Raw genomic sequence first — 11,117 nt, 5'->3', positions numbered from 1 at the left:
ACACCAGGCGCTCCTGAAGTGGACGGGCTGGGCCTGCGGCACATGGCTTGACCGGGACCAGGCTGACTCCCAGGACACCGAAGGGCACCTGCTGGAACCCCACCCCGGCGACCCACTGCAAGCGGAGACCTACAGCCGGTGCTGGTGACCACTGAGGATGGCGGACATCCCCTGATCGGGACCCCTGCCCAGCACGGGTTGAGCCTTGCTGACCCCCCCCCGCGGGATTCACCGACTGGCCCCTCCGGACGTCGTGGGACTTGGACCGGCACCTGGGCTGTTCCCGCACTCACAGCGCGACCCTTCCCCCGCCCCCTGTCCTGGGGGCCGGGAGGGTGACAGCCCTGCCTTCCCTCATCTGGCTGGGCTGCCCGAGTCCCGGAGCACCGTTGGGGCGCCATCCGAACACTCAGTGTGACACACGCACACGGAGGTAAGACCGACTGAGCCCTTGAGCTAAGAACACTCCTTACGTCACTGCCTCTGAACTTGGGATAACAGGGAGTGTGTGAGACTGAGCCTCTTGCCTGTGCTCGGCCTCCACCGCGAAGCACTGCTGAAGTGCCTAATTAGCATATTTCGCGGACGGAGAGGCAGGACAGCCGCAGCTGCAGCCTCTCTGCCCTCGTGAGCGGCGCGCAGGAAGCGCTCGCCGTTCCCAGTTTCTGGGCCACATTAGCCCGCGGGGTAACGCTTGGGGAGCCCACCACCCTTACCCCCCTCCCCCCTCCCCCTCCCCCCCTCATGGCAGCATACTCCACAGCCGCAGGATCCACCAGAATGGGTGATCACATCCCCAATACGATCCGAGTGGAAATGTGGGGGGAAGTTAGAAAGGAGAAAAATCTATTGTATTTGGTCAAAGATGTTCTAAAAAAAAGAGTGTGGCATGACTGAACGCGCCATTGAATGTGTACAAGATTTCTCGACAAGGGGCTTATATGATGTGACCTTTGCCAGTGATTCAATATGTCAGGAAGTGTTGCGTATTGTAACAGACCGCCGAGACCAGCGGACCCCCAGGACCACCTCGCCTTCAGGAAGCAACTCAAGACCTGGCTGTTCGAGCAGTAGCGGACCCCCCTCCCCTAGCGCCTTGAGACCCTCTGGGTGAGTAGTGCGCTATACAAATGCTTGATTGATTGATTGATTGAATGTCCTCAGAGGTCTCCGCTTCACACCCATGTTTGCACCGAGGGAAGTGGTACTTATTGTTCATATGTATAACCCATACACTGATCCACGTCTGATTGAGATTTTCCTTTCTAGGTACTGTGAAACTTTTCGGGGGGGCAAAAGATTAAAAACATGTGTGGCATTTGGAACGGAAAGCGAAAATACCAGGTCACCTTTAAGCAAGACCCGAGCGGAGTGGGGGGCTTTACTCACCCCCCCCCCAGTCCTTCAACCTGGGGGCAAACAAGGGTTTCCTGCTCTATTCAGGCCAGCCCTCCTTTTGTAGAATGTGTCAGCAGTTCGGTCACGTTAAAGATCAATGCTCTGGACAGGCGTGCCGTAACTGTGGTAGCCTAGACCATAAAACGCCAGAGTGTAAGGTACCCAAGAAATGCAACCTTTGTGGTAGTGACCAGCACCTCTTCAGAACGTGCCCAAAGAAGAAATTTTCCTATGCCTCTGCAGCCGGTGGAGCCGCCCCCCCTTTGCCTGTGGGTCAAGCTCCAGGGTCAAAAAACACAGTGGAGGTCTCAGATGTGTCTCAGCTTGGTACTGATCCCCTTGATCCTGAAGTTCTAGGAATCATAGATGGCATAGAAATACGGCGCTGCGGGGGACAGGCGGACCAGGGGGAGGAAGAGGAGGCACAGATCACAGATGACCCCCCCCCCCCGCCCTGACCTCGATGTAGACTTGACAGAGGAGGAGGTGCCGCTCCCCAGTGCGGAGGAACTGGCTGAACAGGCAGAAGCGGCGAGCCTTAGACAGAGCTTTTTAGAGCGTAGGGCTGCACGCGCAGGGAAGACACAACCGCACCCCCCAGTACGGAGCCTGCATTTGTGGCAAGAGATTTCCCCCCCTACCCTGGTCGGTCCAATGTCCCTGTCCTGCCTGTGGTAACACCGAGTGTGGTGGCCGAAAGTGTTTCGGAGAGTGTGGTCAGCGGTGTGAGCCAGGTGGTGAGTGACCTCAGACGAGCAGCGTCAAACACGTCCGTCGCTACTCCCCGTTTGGTCCCGGATGTAGAGAGTACTAGCATGGATCATAGTGGGTGGAAAACGCAAAACACCAACAAGCGCAAGAATAAAGAGGCGAAACTCATGGGGGACCAGCCCTCTTCCATCAAGCTGCGCAAGCGTGTGTCCTCCCTAGATAGGGGCTCCAGAGGGAACAGATATGCTCCTCTCTCCTCCCTCTCGGATTCCGAGGAGGGTTTATGAGATCGACCAATAGACACTGGGTTCACAGGTAGCCAAGCCACGGATCTGGACAACACACCAGACCTAGAGGCATTATTGATGCATGCCATGCACCCACTTTCAGATGATGAGTTAGTGATACCAGATAGTGGCTCAGAGGAGCAGGTTGCACAACACCCACGGAAATAAATATGGCTAATGTATTTTTTTTACTGTCTACTGATGGCAGTCACTGTGGCATCTTGCAATGTGAGGGGTATGAACACCCCCCTCACACGAACAATGGTGCTGGACTACTGCAGAAATGTGTGTGCTGATATTATTTGTTTACAGGAGTGTCATTTGCCCTTCCGACCCTGTTATGCATCTCTGCAGGCACTCTGGCCGGACGGCCCATCAGTCTGGTCCGGTGGCCCGGAAAGAAATGACTGTCTGGTAATACTTTTCCAGCGCAGGCATTGGCAAATCACTGAGGAGCGAGTACTGGACCCTGGACGGGCGGTCCTCCTTTCGCTCCTAATGGATGGCATCCCAATTAAAGTGTGTAATGTGTATGCTTTCCCCCATAAACAAGACCGGGCGGAGCTACTCGCCCTCATCAAACCTTTTCTTACAGGTGCAACGCCTTTGTTTCTAGTAGGGCATTTTAATTGCATACTGCATGTAAAAGACCGCCAGGGGCAGGCGACTGGCTACTCACTTGATGCTACTTCTCATTCACTCACCAGGTTGTTAAATGATTTAGGCATGTATGACACTCATAGTCGCCACTCACCACCAGGCACTGGCTTCACCTGGGAAGCAGAGCACGGACAGGTGCGCTCTCGAATTTACAAATATCTTTGCTTCCAAGGCCTTCACGTCCACATCTTGTACATTGGTGCCGGTGCCCTTCTCAGATCACCAACTGCTATGCGCCTCTTTTACCATCCCGCAGCGCCCGTAGAGGGGTCCGGGGTCCTGGAAGCTCGGTGGTCATCTGCTTCGTAACCCTGCTGTCACGGCCAAATACCGAAAACAATACGTTAAGTGGGCCGCCGTTAAAACAAAGTTCCCCTCCCAATATTTATGGTGGCAATGGGTAAAAATAAAAACACGCTCCTTTTTCCAGGCACAAGGAAAGCTGATCCGGCAAGCGGACTGGAAAGACTTCCGCGCCCTGCAAAACCACTTGGTGTTGGTAAGACAATTGGGGGCAGCAGGGAAACCTGTTCTAGAAGAAGTACGTGCCATAAAGAAGGACATGTCAGACTGGTTTGCAAGGAGAAACAAGGCCATTATGTTCCAATCCCGTGTCAAACAGTTTACTGAAAATGAAAAATGTACCTCTTTCTTTTTTAAAAAGGCTCAGGGATCCCACACACTACTTACCACTCTGAAGGATGCCAAGGGTGTCTGTAAACAAGGAGTTACTGAGTGACAGGCTATTGCCCATGATTTCTATCGTGACTTGTATGCTGCCCCTACTAACCCCCCTTTGATTGCAGAGCTCGACTCATACTGCAAAGCAGCAGATGTGGGTCTGAACAGGGAACAGCAGACGTACCTTGCAAGCCCTTTTACCGGGGAGGAGTTCCTTGCGGCACTGGGTACAGCCCCCCCAGGCTCTAGCCCAGGCCCTGATGGGCTGACCTGGGAGTTTTACAAAACTTTCTGGGAACTTATTTGCCAGGACTCCATGGACATGGTGGTGACCTCCTTCCAAAAAATGTTTTCACTAACGATTTTTTCACAGGTATCATCATGCTGCTTTACAAAAAAGGAGAGGTTACCTCTCTGCAGAACTGGAGGCCCATCTCCTTGCTCAACACGGACTACAAATTGATTTCCAAAGTGTTGGCGCGCAGATTTCGCGCTGTTCTGGGCGAAGTGCTCCACCCAGACCAAACTTGCGCTGTGAAGGGGAGGTCTCTTGTAGATAGCCTGACCACGCTCAGGGATGTCATTTACTATCATGCCGACAGGCGCACATCCTTGGGCATCTTGAGCCTAGACTTCCAAAAGGCTTTCGATAGAGTGTCGCATGCTTTTCTTTTCACAGCGCTGCAACGCCTAGGGATCCCGACTACTGTGGCGAGCATGCTGCGGACCCTATATGCTAGTGCTAACAGTGTGGTGAGCATCAATGGCTATCATACCAAACCTTTCCCCATCCTGTCCGGGGTGCGTCAAGGTTGCCAACTGTCTCCTGCTCTCTTTGTGTGTGCACTGGAGCCCTTCTTATGTCACCTACGAAGGGATAAAATTATACGTGGTGTGTTTGTACCAGGGGGCAAGGGCACACAGGCTAAGCTTGTAGCCTACATGGATGATGTCACGATATTGTGTACGGACGCCCAGTCTGTCCGTAGAACGCTCACACAGGCATCTATTTTCCAGGAGGTGTCTGGCTTACGGCTCAATGTTGACAAATGCATATGTTTGAAAATGGGCCCATGGGACGCATTGACCACCCTACAGGTACTGGTGACCACAACGCCCATAAAACTGCTGGGGGTGCTCTTCGCGGAACAGGCACCAATAGCACAAAACTGGGACGGGGTGTATGGTAAGCTGTCCAAAAAAATCTCATTATGGTCCACGCGCACTCTGACACTGGAGGGCAAAGTACTAATTGTCAAAGCTGTGCTCATGCCCTTGATGCTGTAACTCGCCATGGTCTTTCCTCCCCCCCCGCCCGTTTTGGCAAAATGTACCAAGTTGTTGTTCACTTTCCTCTGGGGCTCCAGGATGGAAAAATTGAGTCGCTCGAAAGTTTGTAAACATTGGCGGAAGGGGTGTAAGGGGTGAGGTTCCGTGACGATTTTACTCGTGTTTGTAACATTGTCGTAAATACATAATTTTGGTATCAGTGGACCGCAAATGATCCATTTAGTATATCCTGGTGTTTTCGCTATGCTACGAGCAAGAGCACTCCAGTTACAAACACATTTCTGTTCTACCCATGGTATCCATCTTAGAACACGGAAGCCATTTTGTATTCCTTGCCCTCACATAGTCAATGGACACACAATGACCTCTTTTCATTTAAGGACACGTAGGCTTTAGCCGGCGATTCACCTTGCGAGTGACACGTGCACCTTAGGCCAGCAACGCTGTGACAGCATGACTCGGCAAGAGCTGCCTCCCCAGCCTGAGGCCAGTCCTGCTATACTGGTTCTTGTGTTCGTTGGCCTGATCATGATTAGGCGGCCGAAACTGGTAACCGTGCCCATTTACGACCCACAAACATCTCTTATCCTGTCTTTCTATCTTCCACACCTGGCTCTGCTCTTTTCCTTCTGGGCCTTTATTAGGGGGAGGTAACGAAATTTACGATGAGGCGGTCCGGGTCTTGAATGAAGAATTGACATAGGATTATGATGGACTAGTGGGAACCCCTCATTCGTAATGTTTTGACATCAGATACTGTTGACGATTCCTGTGCAACGCCAAATATTTATTGTTTAAGACACGAATGTTTAGAACTGTGGTAACATGTAAAGAATTTGCCCCGAGCAGAATATTTAGTATATAAGGAACAACCCTCTTTGTACAAATTGAACAGGCTCCTAGACACTGCCCGTGTGCAGTTTCTGTGACTTCTGTGTCCCTGCAGTAATAAACCTTTGGTCTTTGACGCCACCATCGAGAAGCCCGTGTTTCTGTTTGTTTGTGCACCGAGACAGGTTGAACTCCGGGGTCTTCGGGTGTTGTCCCTGACACCTCTGGACGGAACCAAAAAAGTCCAGAACTCCAATTGGCGCCCAACGTGGGGCGACGTCATTCGGTACCGGTCCAAAAGCCTGAAGAGTTCGAGGAGCTTCGTGTGAAGATTTCAGAGGGAGGCGCCCCACTTCATCGATCCCGGCATATCGCAAAAGTGGCCCCGACGTTCTCTTCCACGAGGGTTCCCGTTCAGACGGCTGCAGTGGTCCGTTGCCTTGACCGTCGCCCTGTCTTGGACCCGAGGTGCAGTCCTTAGTACGGCGAGACGTGACGGGTTTCTCCTTGGTGACGTCTTCAGTACCTCAGTTAAGTATTTTGTGAGGGTTGCTCCTGTTTAAATAATCCTTTTAGTTCTCAGTTCAGTTCAGTTCTGTAAGATTATCACTGGTTATTCTGGTTACGATAATCATTCTGTTCAGTTCAGGTATCGATACATTTGTCAGTTCTGGTAGGCCTAAGTTCTTGGTTCGAGTGCGCATCTTTTCTGTTTGTGTCTTGTTTGTTTTGTGTTCCGGATTATAAAATGGTAAGTCGGAAAAATTGTATGTTGTCTTGTTTTAGTTGCAACAGTGATTCCCAGTTGGAGGACTCGTGTTTGGTTCCTCCGATTGGAACTCCCCTTTATGATCTATATTGCAAATTTGGTGTGGGCCCTATCTCTTATAATGAGGTATGGATCCGCTTCACAGAGAAAGATGGTGTCCTTAGTTGGCCACTACATGGTAGTTTTGAACCTGAAGTTCTCGATAATCTAGAAAGAAGGTTGTTTAAGAAGAAAGCCCGGCCGGCGATGTTTGATTCTTTCCGTTATTGGCGAAAAGAATCTAAACAGAGAGAAATTAAAAAGTTGAAGAAAGAACAGAAAGAGCAAGAGTTGACTTTAGAACAGTCTGCTAGGCAGCTGCAACTCAACGAGTCTGAGAAAGCGATGGAGGTGGCCGATAGAGAGCGTAATTTAGCGATAGACAAGTGCTATCCTGCTTTACCATCGAGTACGGCTAAGATAGTAGAGGACCCTGAAAAGGATCCCCTGTTGTCTTACTTGTTACGATCACCCCCACCGTATGCACAGGGTGCTACGGCTCCACCTATACCGAATGTTCAATTACCGGTTGCTGGACAACCTGGTGTTCCCGCTCCCCTGAATCAAGTTCCTGTACCTCCTGTGGTCAATATTAATGTTCCTTCGACAACCCCTCTTCCAGGGTTGCCGGCTTCTTTACCTATACCTGTATCGCTCACACCTGCTAGTTCACAAGCTATTTTTCCTGCTACTCCTACTGTTCCTAATCTATCTGTTCCAACTGCTACTCTATTTACTGCCTCTGCTAATATTATGACTCCGCTTTCTGTTCGTCGGAGAATCACTGATTCTGTCTCCAATATTCTATCTCCCTTCTATAAAACTCTGATTAAGACTCCTACCTCTGACTCTGTACAGAGGCGTAGTCAGCTTCCCAGTACTGAAGAAAGAGGAATATTAGATTCCACTGCTCTTAGGTGGGTTTCAAAAGTTGGAAGATATAATGTACGAGATGTATTAGATACATTTATGCAATGGAATGAACCGACACAACGATATGTGTTCGATGAAATGTGTTTACTTCTACGTGAGGAATTGGAAGAGGATGACCCTGAATCAAATCTAGAAGAATTAATTAATGTTCAGAAAGAGTTTGCTGCAGGTATGATAGTTGGACAAAATATAAAAGAAGCGATGGAACTGGTTCTAAGTTATAGAACCGACTCATCCCTTCGTTCACCAAGAGAGTTAGGGAAACGCAGTACGAAACAAAATCGTCAATACCCAATGAGAGAGGTTCCACCAATTTGGCGTGAAGCTGTGCAAGCTAATGTAAACCTTGGTATTGCAGCCGCTCCGGCACAATTCCAGAGAGTATGGATACATATTCCATGGAAGCGAGCTGAAGTATTAGCAGTGAAACAGGCCTTGCCAGATCCGCGTAAAAATCCTGCAGGGTACTACAAAGAGTTGGCTCAAACAGTTGACGCTTGTGTATTGAATCTTGCTGACATAGATCTGCTATTTGGTAATGTAGTACCGCAACCAATTTGGGCTAAAATTCGTAAAGAGAATCATCCAGTTGCCCTAGGTGGTGACTGGGCAGCTATAATTGCAGCGGATGGTCAACAAATAGGTGGTTCCAAACCAGAACCCCTAATTGCTAATTTGCCTGGTAGAATAATCGATTTAATGAAAACCTTGATGCCAGCATTACACGTTAACTGGGACAAATTGTCTGCGTGCAAACAAAAGAAAGACGAAAGCGTCTCAGACTTTTTCACAAGATTCGAGGAGACTTTCGTGGATCATAGTGGTCAGGATATGAGCACAGAAGGAGGCCAGAGATTATTTGTTGATAAATTTGTGCACAATCTGTTACCAGAACTTAGTGGTAAATTAAAGAATTCTGAAAGTGCGTGGGCTGTCTCTACGACTGCGCAAATACTTGCGACTGCCCAGTACTATGAAAATAGGGATAAAGAAGAGAAGGAAAAATCGGATAAAAAGACGAAAGATTTAAAAACTAAAGTACTTTTACAGCAAGCTTATCCGCCTCGCACGAATCAGACGAATATGCAACAAGGGTCATATCAAAGAACGGAATATAATTTTCAAAGACCACAATACCAATGGAATCAATGTGCTTATTGCAAAGTGGAAGGCCATTACAAAAATGAGTGTCCAGTTCGGGCACAAAATAATGCTGCGGCAGCTCAGAGAGGTCGTGGTAGTTCTATGCAAAACTCTAGAGGTCGAGGACGAGGTGCTATGCCTCCGCAGACGAGTGATCGCCCTTCTAATTATTTCGACCAGCGAAATGGACAATCTGCCCAACAGAATAGGTCTCCACAATATCATGTTGAAGACTATTATGAAGCTAGTGAGGAAGTTCAGCAAAGTGAGTACTAGGACAGCCATGGACAAAGAGAGGGAGTAGTATCAGTTCCAGTAGATCAGAGTGGGCCTTATGTCGCAGTAGCAACATCAGGTATAGTCGAACCGTTTCTGTTGGATACTGGTGCAGCAAAAAGTTCTATCATACATGCGAAACTCCCTGGCGCACCTTTGTCTGGCTCAACAAACGTTTCAGTAGGTTTTTCGGGCGCCCCTGTTCACAACCCTGTTTCTGGTCCTTTGTCTATTTCTGTTGGACCCTGTCAATTGAAAGCACCCCTGATTTTGACGACAGGTTGTAACGAAAATCTGCTTGGTTTAGACTTGTTAAAACGCCTGTACGCGACATTGTACTGTTCTCCAGCAGGAGTACAGCTTACGTTGGGTAAAAGAATAATCTCTCCGATGTACTTGTCGATGGATGCGCTCCCACCAGAGCTGCGTTCACTCCCTGATACTCTTTGGGCGACTGGTCCTAATGATGTAGGTCTATTGGAAATTCCACCCTATGTAGTAACTTTAAAAGCAAATGTCAAACTTCCACGAATTCCACAATACAGAATCTCTAGTGAAGGTGAGCGTGCGCTCCTACTGATAGTGCATGATCTGATTGAGAAAGACGTTATAGAAGAAACTAGAGGTAATGTCTGTAATAGTCCTGTACTGCCTATTTTGAAACGAACTGACCCTACAAAACCTCCAGTATATAGGTTTGTAATTGATCTCAGAGAGGTTAATAAAATTGTGATTCCACAGTTTCCTGTGGTACCAGACATTACTGCATTGTTAACGTTGATTCCTGCTACAGCAGCATGGTTTTCGGTTGTCGACTTGAAAAATGCCTTTTTCAGCATTCCGATAGCCGAAGAAAGCAGAGATATCTTCGGTTTCTCTTTAGGAGGACGAAGCTTTAGGTTTAAACGCGCTCCACAAGGCTATTGTGAAAGCCCATCCATTTACAGTCAAGCATTAAAAAGCCAGTTAGATTCCTTCGTACTTCCTCTTGGTTCTGCTTTAATACAATATGTCGATGATCTTCTAGTGGCTGCTGATGACAAAGAAACTTGCAAAACAGCTACGATTTCTTTATTGCATCACTTGTCAGATTTGAATCACAAGGTGTCACCTTCAAAAGTGCAATACTGCTGCCAAGAAGTGACCTACCTAGGTCATCTCTTGTCAAAGGAGGGAAGGAAGTTGACCCCAGAGAGAATAAAAGCAATTACACAGATGAATGTTCCTAGCACGCAGAGAGAAGTACGTGCCTTTTTAGGTATTACTTCATATTGTAGGCAATGGATCCCAAATTTTTCTCTTTTAGCAAAACCATTGGTAGCCTTGACTGGGAAAGGTGTTCCGAGTCCGGTACCATGGTCTGCTGAATGTCAGCAGAGTTTTTCTGAGTTACGAAATGCACTGTGTTCAGCACCTGTATTGGGTACACCCGACTACAGTAAGCCATTCACGCTCTATGTCCACGAGAGAGAAGGTTGTGCATTGAGTGTTTTGACGCAGAAATTTGGTGATAAACAACGCCCTTGTGCGTATTTTTCATCAACGTTAGATCCGGTAGCTAGAGCGTTGCCTAGTTGCTTGAGAGCTACAGCCGCAGCTGCAGCTTCCATTCGACAATCTGCTGGTTTAGTAATGAACAACATGCTAGTAGTTATGGTTCCTCATGCTGTGGATACACTCATGAACCGAACCAAGACGCAACACCTTACCAGTGCTAGATTATCAGGTTATGAACTGACACTGTTAGCTAGTCATATTCAGATCAAAAGATGCAATGTATTGAATCCAGCAACATTGTTGCCGACTAGCCAAGAGTCGAGTGATTCCGAAGCACACGACTGTTATTTCAAAACTGAGGAAGAAACAAAAGGACGTATTGATCTAAAAAACACTCCGTTATCAGATCCAGATGGCACGCTGTATGTTGATGGGTCTTGCTTCAAATTGGAGAATGGTGATGTGACTGCTGCTTATGCAGTAACGACTTTGAGTACGATTGTGGAGACTGCAAGAGTGAGTCAGAATTCTGCCCAGGCTGCAGAATTGATCGCGCTAACAAGAGCGTGCGTTTTAGCTAAGGGAAAGAGAGTGAATGTGTT

This window comes from Lissotriton helveticus, chromosome 6 (genome assembly GCF_964261635.1).
Source record: "Lissotriton helveticus chromosome 6, aLisHel1.1, whole genome shotgun sequence".
In the NCBI taxonomy this organism is placed as follows: domain Eukaryota; kingdom Metazoa; phylum Chordata; class Amphibia; order Caudata; family Salamandridae; genus Lissotriton; species Lissotriton helveticus.
The sequence above is the reverse complement of the archived record's forward strand: the minus strand, read 5'-3'. Positions refer to the sequence as shown.